Source organism: Lissotriton helveticus (assembly GCF_964261635.1).
Source record: "Lissotriton helveticus chromosome 1_1 unlocalized genomic scaffold, aLisHel1.1 SUPER_1_unloc_61, whole genome shotgun sequence".
NCBI lineage: Eukaryota > Metazoa > Chordata > Amphibia > Caudata > Salamandridae > Lissotriton > Lissotriton helveticus.
The window spans coordinates 476,269-489,594 of NW_027611705.1; the positions used below are offsets into that span (position 1 = coordinate 476,269).

Sequence of the window (13,326 nt, forward strand, 5' to 3'; positions counted from 1 at the left end):
ATGGCTCAGCTAGTCTGTCTGCTCTGACCCTTCTGGAAAGTTAAGGACGGATTAGCAGAATGAGCAGCTGCTACTCCCATGGGACCACCAAGAGCAAAGGAGATACACTGGCCTCGGCTCAACCCTGACCCCTTTTTGAAGAATATGGAAATACATATGTAGCTGGCGCGGTTGCCAGGGAGGATCTAGATCAGTGATACTCAAAGTACGGCCCGGGAACCGCATAAAGCCCTCCGGGTCTTTACATGCTGAGCCCTGGGCAGCAGCAGCACTGGGCTGCCGTTTACTTGACTCAGCACTAACATGAAAAAGAAACGTACATATACAACAAACACTAATTTAAAGGTTAATTGCAGTTAGGAAAAGGAAGTAACTAAGCCTTTAACTTTAGGAATACCTTCATTATTAAAGGCAGCCACTAGATATACATGCATTGTTTCTCTACCTCGACTTTACACCTCGCTGGCATCAGTGCGGCCCTTGGTCACACCATAGACCAAACTTTGCGGCCTCCGGGAGAATGTTTGTATCTGTGACCTAGATCAACAAAAGGCGGAAGTAGTTAGACAGGAGAACGAAACAGAAGCATGCATCTCTAAAAGGCACAAACAGGAACCAATCAAAACAAGCATTGGCATAGCCAATAGGTCGCACCTTTGGGACCTTATACGTGTTTAGCCATGCAACAGTTGATGTTGTTGCGCCAAGGATATTGTGCTGGATAACTAAACACTTATATGGTCACAAAGGAGAAACCTAATGGCTATGCCAATGATTGTTGTTTATGTTTAGCTATACAATAATTAGGTGTTCAATCTTTCTATCTCATGACCTCACCTGGGGTTTAATATGGGTGCTGTGGTCCCTGCTGTGGGTCTGGCACCCTCGCTAGCCCTGGTGAGGTTTCTGATGCCTTTGTGTAACACTGGGACTGAACTACATAGGGTCTGTGGTTGAACAACTGCGCATGCGCTGAGGACAGATAGCGCCAACCGCAGATTAAAGAGGGCCTGTGGATGAGAACTGCGCATGCGCTGAGGACAGACACAGTCTTCCCTGGTGGAGCGTGGATTAAATTGTGCCTTAAATGAAGAACTGCGAATGAGCTGAGGACAGACACGTTCTTCCCTGGTGGAGCGTGGAATAAAGGGCGACACCTGTGGCTCGTTAGCTGACAGCTCAGCGCCAGGACAGGTGAGACGGTGTCCTCGCAGGGACACAAACACAAGAAGGACAGTGACACGATGAATGAGACACACGGAGCGCGAGGCGGAGATTGATGTGAGTGCAGAGCTCCTCGGCCCGGCTCGTCCATTGGGGGGGAGGGGGCGTGTTTCTATTCGTTCTATTTTGTTTGGAGCCTCGCCACTGCCGCCACTTCCAACCGCCATCAGCCAAAGGAAAGCACAACATGAACCGCAGGAAACCGACTCTGCCGACTTGTAAACATGGTTTTTCCCGTATCGAGTAGTGGCCGTGGGAAGGGCGGGCGCCGCATTGAGCCCTCCCTGTTCAGCTTCGGGAGCAGCCTCGTTGCGCGCGAAGCTCGAGCCATGGCTTCTCTTTCAGTGAAGTCCTTTCTTTTCATACCTGCGTCACATGCAGGCATCGCTGGGAGCCGAAGGCCCATTGGGTTTTTTAACCGTAAGACTGAGTCATGATTTCTGTGCTTCTGTACGGTTCGTGTTTACTTTAACGCTCCTCTCGTCCCTCAAGTATTTATCAGGAGCATTCTGGAATCCTCTGTGTCTTCCTTCGTCACATCCCTTCCAAGCGCGCTCCAGGCGTCCTAATTGCTGTCTGTGGAGCTTCGCATCTCCCTCTCTTTGGCGCGCGCTGTCTGTGGAGCTTCGCATCTCCCTCTCTTTGGCGTGCGCTGTCTGTGGAGCTTCACATCTCCCTCTCTTTGGCGCGCGCTGTCTGTGGAGCTTCGCGACTCCCTCTCCTCATTGGCGCGCGCTGTCTGTGGAGCTTCGCGACTCCCTCTCCTCATTGGCGCGCGCTGTCTGTGGAGCTTCACATCTCCCTCTCTTTGGCGCGCGCTGTCTGTGGAGCTTCGCATCTCCCTCTCTTTGGCGCGCGCTGTCTGTGGAGCTTCACATCTCCCTCTCTTTGGCGCGCGCTGTCTGTGGAGCTTCGCAACTCCCTGTCCTCATTGGCGCGCGCTGTCTGTGGAGCTTCGCAACTCCCTGTCCTCATTGGCGCGCGCTGTCTGTGGAGCTTCGTGACTCCCTGTCCTCATTGGCGCGCGCTGTCTGTGGAGCTTCGCAACTCCCTGTCCTCATTGGCGCGCGCTGTCTGTGGAGCTTCGTGACTCCCTCTCCTCATTGGCCCGCGCTGTCTGTGGAGCTTCGCGACTCCCTCTCCTCATTGGCGCGCGCTGTCTGTGGAGCTTCGCATCTCCCTCTCATTGGCACGTGCTGTCTGTGGAGCTTTGCGACTCCCTCTCCTCATTGGCGCGCGCTGTCTGTGGAGCTTCGCGACTCCCTCTCCTCATTGGCGCGTGCTGTCTGTGGAGCTTCGCGACTCCCTCTCCTCATTGGCGCGCGCTGTCTGTGAGCTTCGCAACTCCCTCTCCTCATTGGCGCGCACAGTCCTTGGAGCTACGCGACTCCCTCTCCTCATTGGCGCGCGCTGTCTGTGGAGCTTCGCGACGCCCTCTCATTGGCGCGCGCTGTCTGTGGAGCTTCGCGACTCCCTCTCCTCATTGGCGCACGCTGTCTGTGGAGCTTCGCAACTCCCTCTCCTCATTGGCGCACGCTGTCTGTGGAGCTTCGCAACTCCCTCTCCTCATTGGCGTGCGCAGTCCTTGGAGCTTCGCGACTCCCCCTCCTCATTGGCGTGCGCAGTCCTTGGAGCTTCGCGACTCCCTCTCCTCATTGGCACGCGCTGTCTGTGGAGCTTCGCAACGCACTCTCATTGCCGCACGCTGTCTGTGGAGCTTCGCAACTCCCTCTCCTCATTGGTGCGCGCAGTCCTTGGAGCTTCGCGACTCCCTCTCCTCATTGGCGCGCGCTGTCTGTGGAGCTTCGCGACTCCCTCTCCTCATTGGCGCGCGCTCTCTGTGGAGCTTCGCATCTCCCTCTCATTGGCGCACGCTGTCTGTGGAGCTTCGCGACTCCCTCTGTTGGTGCGCGCTCTCTGTGGAGCTTCGCATCTCCCTCTCATTGGCGCGCGCTGTCTGTGGAGCTTCGCGACTCCCTCTCCTCATTGGCGCGCGCAGTCCTTGGAGCTACGCGACTCCCTCTCCTCATTGGCACGCGCTGTCTGTGGAGCTTCGCGACGCCCTCTCATTGGCGCGCGCTGTCTGTGGAGCTTCGCAACTCCCTCTCCTCATTGGCGCGCGCTGTCTGTGGAGCTTCGTGACTCCCTCTTATTGGCGCACGCTGTCTTTGTGAAGAGACCGCCCTCCTAGTCAGCAAGGATACTTCAAGAGGACACAGGTGATGCAGACCCTCGTGCCTCTCAAGCTGAGCAATCACTGCAGTTTAAGATATGACACTGGGAGGGACAACATAGATAGCAGCCTTTGAGAGAGAGGAAGAGAGCCCGGAGTTCGTCCTGGCACAGCTTTTTCACGCTATTGTAGGGTGACCAGAGTTCCCCAAAAACGTTTGCAATGCAATAGGTCTCGCATTTGCGAGAATTTAAGCTATTGGCATTGAATGAATGAATGAATTTTTTATTTATTTTGCACAGTTACTTAAAACCATTTGCAATACTACTTGTATGCCAGTTATAAAAGGTTTTAAAAAAACAGCGGTTTATAAAAGAAAACATTTATATACAACAGTCTCGAGGCAATTAAAATACGGTAAATATGTGAATATTTATGTCTGTCCATTGATGACATCACAAGGGTCAGCCAATGCGTCTTTCTTACTAAGTTTCTTGTAATATTTGGCCAAAATGTAAAAATGTAATACCTTCTCCATCTGATTTGAAGGGGGCACATATTACTTATTCTGTGGAGTTAACTGCATATTGCATGACCTGTCTTCTTCCGCAAGCCCTTTTCGCAGCTCTGCCATATATTTCCCAAACCTCGCCAAATCTGCTGGAAGAGAGCAAGAGAAAAGTGCTGCCACCGCTTCTTTTACTGTCCGAACCCCGAGCCGTAGCCAAATTTGTTTTAAATGGGTCTGACGGGGGAGAAGCATCACAGGGCAGCAGCAAATCATGTGTAACAGAGATTCGTGTTTATAGTTGCAGAGTCTGCATCTTGTTTTGTGTTCAAGGGACTTCCATCCGGGATTTAGTTCCTTAATTTGAAGGGGCACTAGTCTAGCCCATATAATGTTTTTTTTTTTTTTTTTTGAAAAACTTTATTGTCAGGAAGGCAGAAAAGTTATTTACATTGACATTTGCGATCAGTAGTTGCATAGCAGTACAAGTTTGTATCAGCGATACTGATAAAATATACAACAGCTCAACGTCTGTATTTATCTTCACACTATGGACATGGGAGAAATAAGAGCAACCATTTTGTACAAAATCTCACTTACTAATACACCATATCCTAGTTCAGTCCGTATTCTGCCCATTCACATATTACAGTCTGTCCTTAGCAGGTTTTAAGTAACGGAAAAGAATAAGGAAAACAAAAAGAAAAATACATTTTTTTACAGTTACAGAACCTAACTAACGTCATCGCTTCAGTAGAGTGTTGCAGCCTTTTACAGGTAGTTATCTTCCATTGCACATAGTCAGTACATTTTCAAAGGTAATAACATTTTCTCGTTTCACCCCACTACCAAACCAAAGTTCAATATACAGGTTCGCCCCCTCTAGTCATCTTCTTCTTCTGACTCTAAATCATCGTCCTCTGGTAAGGGTGCACATGGCTCCCCCCTGTATTTATTCCACGGCATCCACACTTTGTTCCATTTACGGGGGCATGCCCGCAGTACGTACACCGCCCTTTCCTTCACCATTAGAAGGTCCATATTTCTAATCCAGCCATTCACTGTATGCAACTCTGGAGCACCCCATTTTTGTGCGATGTCTCTTTTGGCCACTGTGACAGCCAATGTGACCCATAATTGTCCATACCTGTTCAGGTCTGTGGGGTCCCAAATGTTCAAGAGGCATTTACGGGGTTCAGGCAGGAGTGATATTTCAAGGGTTTGAGAGACTGTGCGCATGATTTGTCTCCAAACGTTCTGGATTAGTGGGCAGTCCCATAGTGTGTGGAGTAGCGTTCCCTCCTCCCCGCATCCCCTCAGGCAGAAAGGGTGTGGTGCCCGCTGTATCTTGTGTAGAAGCGTCCTGGTGTAATATGTGCATTGTAGAATCTTCAGTTGTACTAACCTGAACCTAGCCAAGATTCCTACTTCTCTAGGAGACGCAAGCGCCTCGTTCCAATCTGTGTCGTCTATGTCACCTAGTTCCCCCATCCACCTCTCCCTAAGTTTCTGCGTAGGGTCTGTCAGGTTGTTAACCAGCTTTTTGTATGTGAGAGAGGTTGCCTTTTGTTCCATAAAGTCTGTCAATAACCTATCTTCTAGTGGTGACGATTCTGGAAGTGTGGTGTCGGGTGGAATTGCGCGTAGTAGTGCGTGCCGGATTTGCACATATCTGAACGTCTCAGTGGGTCCTAAACCGTACCACCGATCCCTTGTCCCAAAGGTCTCCTACCACTGAAATCCCTATTTGGTCCCATCGTGCGAAACCTTTGCTGGATCTTAGGTTTCCTAGTGAGTTCGCGTCCCATAACGGTGTCATTTTGGTAATCTTCCCTTTCCAGCCTAGTTTGTGCTGTGTGCCATAGGGTCGCTGTATGGAACGTCGGGCCAATCAATTTCCGAACCTGTGAAGGATTGTACAACACTGAGAGCATGCCGTCCGTTCCCAACTGTGACCAGTCCGCCTTGTATGCGGGGTCCTCCCGTGGGACATGGATCCAGTGATTAATTATCTTAAGTTGTGACGCCCAATAGTACAATTGAAGATTGGGTAACGCAATCCCCCCTTCGTACCAGCTCTTCACTAATTTGTCATGTGCTATACGGGCTGGGCCGTTATTCCACAGCAGAGCAGACACCAATGCAGCTACCTGCTGGAAGTAGCGTGGAGTCACCACATAAGGGGCATTTTCTAACACGTAGAGAAATGTAGGGAGCGCCATCATTTTAAATGATGCTGCTCGTCCAAGGAGGGTGAGCGGCAGGGTAGCCCAGTACTTAACATCAGCACGTAGACGTGCCAGTGGTGGTACCAAGTTCTCGGTGTAAAAGTCCGCCGCATTAGAGGTGACGAAAATACCTAACTATTTGAATGAGCCGGTTGCTAATTGCAGGGGGCAGTCATCCCGCAATAACGGCTCCGGGCCTTTAAGTATGAATATTATGGATTTGGACCAGTTTAGGGTGTAACCCGACGCTTTTCCGTGCTCGTCGCACAGGGACAGCAGGGCAGGAATACCCTCATTGGGATTAGCCATGTAGATCAGCATGTCATCTGCATACAGGGAGACTTTATCCTCCCACCCCTCCTCCCAGGCGATGCCTCTAAACAGTGGTGTTGCTCTGAGCAGGACAGCCAGTGGCTCCAGCACTAGTGCGAAAAGCAGGGGCGACAGCGTGCACCCTTGTCTGGTCCCGTGCCCTAGGGGGAAGGCCGGCGAAATGTGGGCGTTCGCTACCACCTGCGCCATTGGCGACTTATACAGTAGCCGTACCCATGTGATATATTTCGGTTCGAAGCCCATACGTGTAAGGACAGCAAATAGATACTCCCACTCCACCAGATCGAAGGCCATTTTGGCGTTAAGGGACAGGATGACAGCCTGCTCGGAGAGGAGATGTGCTCGTGCCAGGACTCCATGGACCCTCCGCAGGTTCAGTGCTGTGCTTCTATGCGGCATGAACCCCGATTGGTCTGGGTGTATGAGGGTATGCAGGTGTTTGGTCAGGCGTCTCGCCAGGAGTTTCGCCAGGATCTTTGCTTCCACGTTAAGCAAAGAGATGGGTCGGTACGAGGCGCACTCCGTCGGCGCTTTGGCCGGCTTAGGAATGGCTACTATCGTGGCTATGCGCTGATCCAGAGGGAGTTCTGCCCTGTTCACACTCTCTTAATCAGTGTCTAGTTCCTGTTGTGCATCCTGTGAAAGCGCAGGGACAGCAATGTTGTCGAGGGATGCCAACGCCTCCTGTTCTGTAACAACCCGGATTGGCGTGTATATATCCTGATAGTGGCGTGCCAGGGTGCGTACTATTTGTTCAGGGTGTGTCAGCAGCTGACCATCCTGTGCGTAGAGTCTCTGAATACCGCTTGTCTAACCAGGCCAGCATCTTCCCTGCTTTATCGCCCACATCATATATCCTGTGTGCGGTGCTTGCTAAGTGTCCTTTAGTAACCGATGTGAGATGGGCCAGGTGTTGCTGTTGTCTGAGATGTAGCGTATGTGTGGTGTCGGGGGTAGGGTTTGACATGTGAGCGGCGGTTGCAGTGTGAAGCGCCAATTCTAGCTGAGCGAGTTCACTTCTGGAGTCTTGTTTGTGTCCCGTAATAGCCGCTATGGCTGCGCCGCGCAGGACTGTTTTGTAGGCCTCCCAGAGCACTGAAGGTGAGGAAACCGTCCCCGCATTTTCTGTAAAGTAATCCGTTGTGGCCGTTTTGAGCTTTTTCTTGATTCCGGGGACTGTTAAATAATTGGGGTAAATTGGATAGAGTCTGGCGCGCTTCTTCTCTTTAGTCGTAATGTGGAGGGACAGTGGGGCGTGGTCAGATATACCTCTGGGTAGGATTTCTATTTTGTCGACTGATCCCAGTCCCACCCCCAAAAAGAAAAAGTAGTCCATGTGTGAGAGACTGTTGTGAGTAGAGGAGTAGTGCGTGTATTGAGTCGTTGTGGGGTGCAATTGGCGCCAAACATCTGTGAGGCCTAGCGCCGTCAGAAAACCAGGAAGCGTGGCAGTCCCTCTCTGGCGTTCCCGTACGGGAAAGGTGTCTTGCAAGGGGTCCGTTATGGCATTGAAGTCTCCCCCAATGATCATGTCACCCTCTGGGAGATTAATGAGAAATTGACCCAACGCCGGCAGCGCCGTAGAGTGCAGCGCCGGGGGGATGTACACTGACACCACGTTGAGGGGTCTCCCTTCCCACTGGCCAGACAGCGCCGCAAATCGACCCTGATCGTCTGTCTTACGGCTCTCAACCATAAAGGAGGAGGTCTTTTTGAGGAGTATCCCAGTGCCCCTGGACCCTGTAGGGAATTCCGCGTGTGCCGCCATGATGTACCCTCGTCTGTCTAGTGCTTTGCATGTAGTCCCAGCCAGGTGCGTTTCCTGCAACATCACCAAGTCAGGCCCGTGGCGTTTGATGGTCTGAATGACCAACCCCCTTTTAATTTTGTCCCCTAGGCCTCTAACATTCCACGTAAGCAGTTTTAGGGGGGGTACCACTGTGTCATCGGCGGGCCGCCCTCAGCGGGTATATCTTTATTCTGTCGGGCCATTTAGGTGTACGTCTAGTGTTACTGATGTGTGGAATTGGGGTGGAACATATATGCAATGACTTGTGCTAGAGTACCATGAGTGTATGGCTTGTAGTAGCACGGTGGTTCCTACTGAAGTAACGATGACTGAGAACATTAACCATAACATTACAACTTCCCCCCCCCCCCCCCCCCCGCCCCCTCCCTGCTTCCCTGCACCACGGACGAACTCCTGCCCGCTTCCCCAACTTGGCAGAGTGCTTAATCCCATCCCCGTTCATCTTACTTGCTTGTGGGGTTGGTGAGACCCCTACAGGCACCGGCCATTGCCCGTCCTACTCAGCTCCATCAGCTCCAAGGTCCCAAGGGTTGTAAACATGCTGTCCTTCATGCAACCCACTTAAATCAGCCCCTAACAGGTTGTCCAGAGTCAAGTGGGTCCCTTTCAAGATCCGATTCCAGACCTGCTGCACCCTCCCCGTTCGCGGGGCCTCCGGACGGATGATCTGTCTGCCCTCCGTTGCGCTGGTGGTGTCTGTCCCTGTGTGGGCGCTGGGGTTGGCCCTCCTGTCTCCATCCATCAAGCCATTCCCTGGCCACCTCCGGTGTGTCAAAGAACCATGTTTTTCCTTCAGCCACGATGCGCAATTTGGCGGGGAAAAGCATTGAGTATGGCAGGCCCTTTTCTCGCAGTGTCTTCTTTACTTCCGTGAATGATTTCCTGCGCCTAGCCACCTCAGCCGTGTAGTCCGGGAAAAAGGCTAGAGTTGAGTTCTGAATTTTCACAGGTGGGGAGACCCTCGCTGCCTGCAGGATTGCGTCTCTATCCCTAAAGTTGAACAGTCTGGCCAGCACTGGTCTAGGGTTAGCGCCCGGCTTAGCCGCCCCACCTGGAACACAGTGTGCTCTTTCTACAGAAAAGAAGTGCGATAAGCCTTTAGGTTTCAGCTGGGTTTTGATTAGCTCCTCAACGTATAGATCCATTGCAGCTTTACCCTCCGATTCCGGCAGGCCCAGGATGCGGACGTAGTTTCTTCGGGAACGCCCTTCCTGATCGTCGAGCTTCTCCTGTAACTGTTTAGTGACTCTTTCCATGCGCTCCATGGCTACTTGCAGGTCCGAGGTGTCCTCAATGAGCGACTTCGTAACTACCTCCACTTGGGACACTCTTTCCGCCATTTTCTTGAAGTCTGCCCGGAGCAGTGTCACCTCGGAGGAGATGGAGCCCACTGTCGTCCGGACTTCGGTGAGAGTTTTCATTACGTCCTCCAGGGTCACCTTCGGAGTTCCGCCTGTTTCTAGAGCCGTTCCAGTCGAGTGGCGGCCGCCACTTTGTGATTGTCCATGCTGACTGTATGCAAATTTATCAAGCTTCGCTTGGGTCGACGCACTCCTTGTGCCCTTACCCGCCATGTTGTTGCGCAGGTGGCGGACGTAGTTGTATTCGGCTGTAGTGTCCGTTTTCGGCCTTGGAGGTGCGTGTTATTCCCGGTCGCCAGACAGTCAATTGTGCGACCCACTGGATCCAAGGGGGCTCCGCACCCCCCCCCCCCCCCCCACAGGGCCTAGGCGCGGCGCAGCCAGCGGCCGTGATGACCAGTACGCCTGCTGTTAAGTCGCTCTGTCGCGGTTTATTGCGTCTTCACTCCTGTCCTCCGCGCTCTTCGTAGCGCTACTAACTGCTGCGCTGCTGTAGTGCTGCACAAGGGGCACCCTGCGGAGTATGCCAGTCGTCCTCCGCGTGTTAGCGCAGCTCCGCCAGAGCGGGATCGGCTACGCAACAGAATGTCTTATGCGCCGGGTACCTCTATGGAAGCATTCACACGGAGCCTCTCCCACGCTAGGATAATGGGGCTGAGACCCGTCTCTTCGTTAATGTGCTTTGCGACTCTGGTCGGTTACAGCGCGGGTGGAGGGCAGGGGTCCTGGATCAAGGTGCCTTACCCCGCAGCATGCATGGCGTGTCCGGTCCCCTGCGTCTTTCAGTATGGCGCCGCCTGAGGACCAGGGAGACCCTCGTCCCCGCCGGCAGTTGCGCTGCCTCTGGACGGCATCCGCAGCCAATCTCGCTCCTCACAGTCCCCTCGGTACACGCAGGGGTCGACGCTGGACAGGTGGCGCGCTCCAGCACCTCGCGCGACAAAGTTCAGTGGTGGCTGGCCGGCCGGCCGCACGCACAGCGCCCGGGCCAAGGAGGGTGAACTTCCGCCCGGGTTCTCTCGTCACTTTAGGTCGGTGCGGCCAGGCAGGCGCAGGCCTCTGCACACCGCCTCAGGATGGATCAGTTCCCGGCGTCCAGTCACTGCCGGGATCGGATTAGGCTGTGCCGCTTGGGTCCCCAAGCCGATGTCGCTCCTTCGAGCTGGAAAAAAGTCGGATCAATGTACGGATTGTGAACGCGGGCCGGTTTGCCTGGAGGAGCTCGCTCTTCAAGCTGCCGCCATGCTCTGCAGTTGGCCACGCCCCTCTCCCATATAATGTTTTTAAGTGCGTTCCTTCCCAGCGCTTGGCTAAGGTAGGACTGGATCTTATGCCCAATGTATGATGTTGCCAACCCGGGTGGCCCTCTTCTTGACGCATATTCTGCTAGATCATTTGTATGTGACAGGAGAAAGCATTGTTTGTTTATTGCATTTTTGATCGCCAGATAATTTACTGATCCCTCCTACCAATTTTCGATTGCTAACCCCAAGGTTTCCACTGCTGTTTCCTTGTAACCTTGCCACGGGTTAGCTACCGGCCTCCCGGACCCAGTGGAATGTTTAATCAGGACTTCAGCAATCGGATTGAGCCTTATTTGGCTAGATCCACTGTCACTCTTTTGGGTGATTTTAACTTCCATTTGGAGAAAACTCTGTGCTCTAAAACGCAGGTTTTCCTGGGAACTATGGACTCCTGTGGCCTTCCTCAGCTGGTGAGGAGCACCTCTCATACGGCGGACACATTCTGGACGTGATCTTCTCTAACGATCCGAGGATGGAGGTGAATGATCCCATCCCACTCTCTTGGTCTGATCATTACGCCATTCCATTTTTTCTGCGAATTGCAGAATCCCACCCAGGTCCCAATTTTAAGAACAGGGTGGAGATGAAGAGAAACCGTAGCCGCATAAATAAGGAGGGTCTTCTAATTAAGCTTAGTAATTATTGCTGTCTCCCCCACCTGGTTGTTAACTCAATCTATGATGATTTTTCCAACTGGCTCTTGGCAGCTCTGGAGCATTATGTGGCCAGAAAACGCCCTTCAGCACCCTGGTTCACCGAAAGGTTGAGAAACCGTAGGCAGGTATCCCGACAGCAGGAAAAAATATGGCGCTGTGAGCTTATCCCAGCCGAAAGGGACCTGCATAAACTCAGATTGAAGGAATATAGGTTAGCTATTAATGAGGAAAAGGTTATCTACTATTCCAAGATGACGGAATCCATTAAATCCCACAGGGAACTCTTCATTGTGATTAATTCCCTCCTAGCCCCCTCGGCCTCTGCCAACACCGAGGTCTCCCAGGAGCTATGTGATAAAAGGGCATGCTTTTATACTGACAAAATCAAGCACATATATTTTTCCCTGGAGATATCCAAAGTCGGAGGGTCAAAGGCCGATCGTCTGTCAGATTCTCTGGAAGCTCCTCCAAAGGATTGCCCCTTGAGCGTCTTTCCCCCTATACTTCAAGAAGACACGGAGCGGATGGTAGGGGGAATTAGATCTGGCTCCCCTATGGAGCCCTGTCCCCTGAAGATCCTGAAACTAGGAATGGAGGCTATTGTTCCTACTTTGACCGTAGTTCTTAATGCCGTTATTACTTCTGGCCAGTATGCCACTGCCTGGAAAACGGCCGTGGTTAAACCTCTCTTAAAGAAGCCCTCTCTGGATCCGGCAGAACTAAAGAACTACAGTTCAATTTCCTGTTGCCTGTCCCAGCTAAAATCTTGGAGATACACCTGAACCTCCATCTTAGCACCTATCTGGAGGATCATCAGTTGCTCGATGGCTCGCAACATGGGTTCAGAAGTGAGCACAGTACCGAGACGGCGTAAACCGTTGTTTTTAACAACATTCGACAACAGGTCGACGCAAGTTACACCACCTTACTGACCCTTCTGGACCTAACGGCAGCCTCGATACTATCTCTCCCCTTAGATTGGCTGGGAGGCTCCGGGAAATAGGGGTTGAGTGCTCCGCCCTTAATTTGCTTACATCTTTTCTTACGGAACAGGCTCAAAGAGTTACGATGGGTCAATTCCTTTCTGCTCCTAAACGGCTGTTCTGCGGAGTTCCCCAGGGATCCTCATTGAGTCCCACCCTTTTAACCTTTATGTTGCCCTGCTTGCCAGGGTTGTAAGATCTTTTGGCCTAGAACTGTTATCCTATGCTGATGACACTCAAATCATGATTAGCATCACTGAGAGTGTTGAAGCTTCAGCAGCAAATTTTACAAGCTGCATGCAGGCGGTAGCTGCATGGATGGTAAAGAACTAGCTAAGACTCAATGGGGATAAAACTGAGATTTAAATTTTTGGAGACAATCAGGAAATTTGGTCCAGGGCCTGGAGGCCAGATATGCTTGGATCGTGCCCTCGCCCTGGCCTCAGTGCCAAAAATCAAGGCATCATAGTTGATACCTCCCTCTCCTTGGGCCCCCAAATAAATAGAAGTCTCCACCTGCTTCGGAATGAAAAGAACTCTCAGAAAGATATGTCAATTTCTCCACCCCACGCGGAAACAGGCAGTGGTGGCCCTTGTGCTGTCCAGATTGGATTGCTGCAATGCCCTTTATGTAGGGATAAACAAGGGTCTCCTACACCGACTCCAACTTGTGCAGAATGCTGCTGCCAGGCTGGTGATGGGCCTTCCTAAATTCCACTCTGTTGCGGCTACCATCAAGAGCCTTC

At 52.1% G+C, this 13,326-nt stretch overlaps 1 long non-coding RNA gene across 1 annotated transcript in view; it reads left to right on the plus strand.

The window, feature by feature from the left end:
* Positions 1-1,116: 1,116 nt before the first annotated feature.
* The window catches only part of LOC144806310 (uncharacterized), a 71,753-nt gene continuing 59,543 nt past the window's right edge, over positions 1,117-13,326 (plus strand). Inside the window, exon 1 of the long non-coding RNA XR_013605759.1 lies at positions 1,117-1,281. This is a non-coding gene — a long non-coding RNA (uncharacterized LOC144806310). The remainder of the gene's footprint in view (positions 1,282-13,326) is intronic.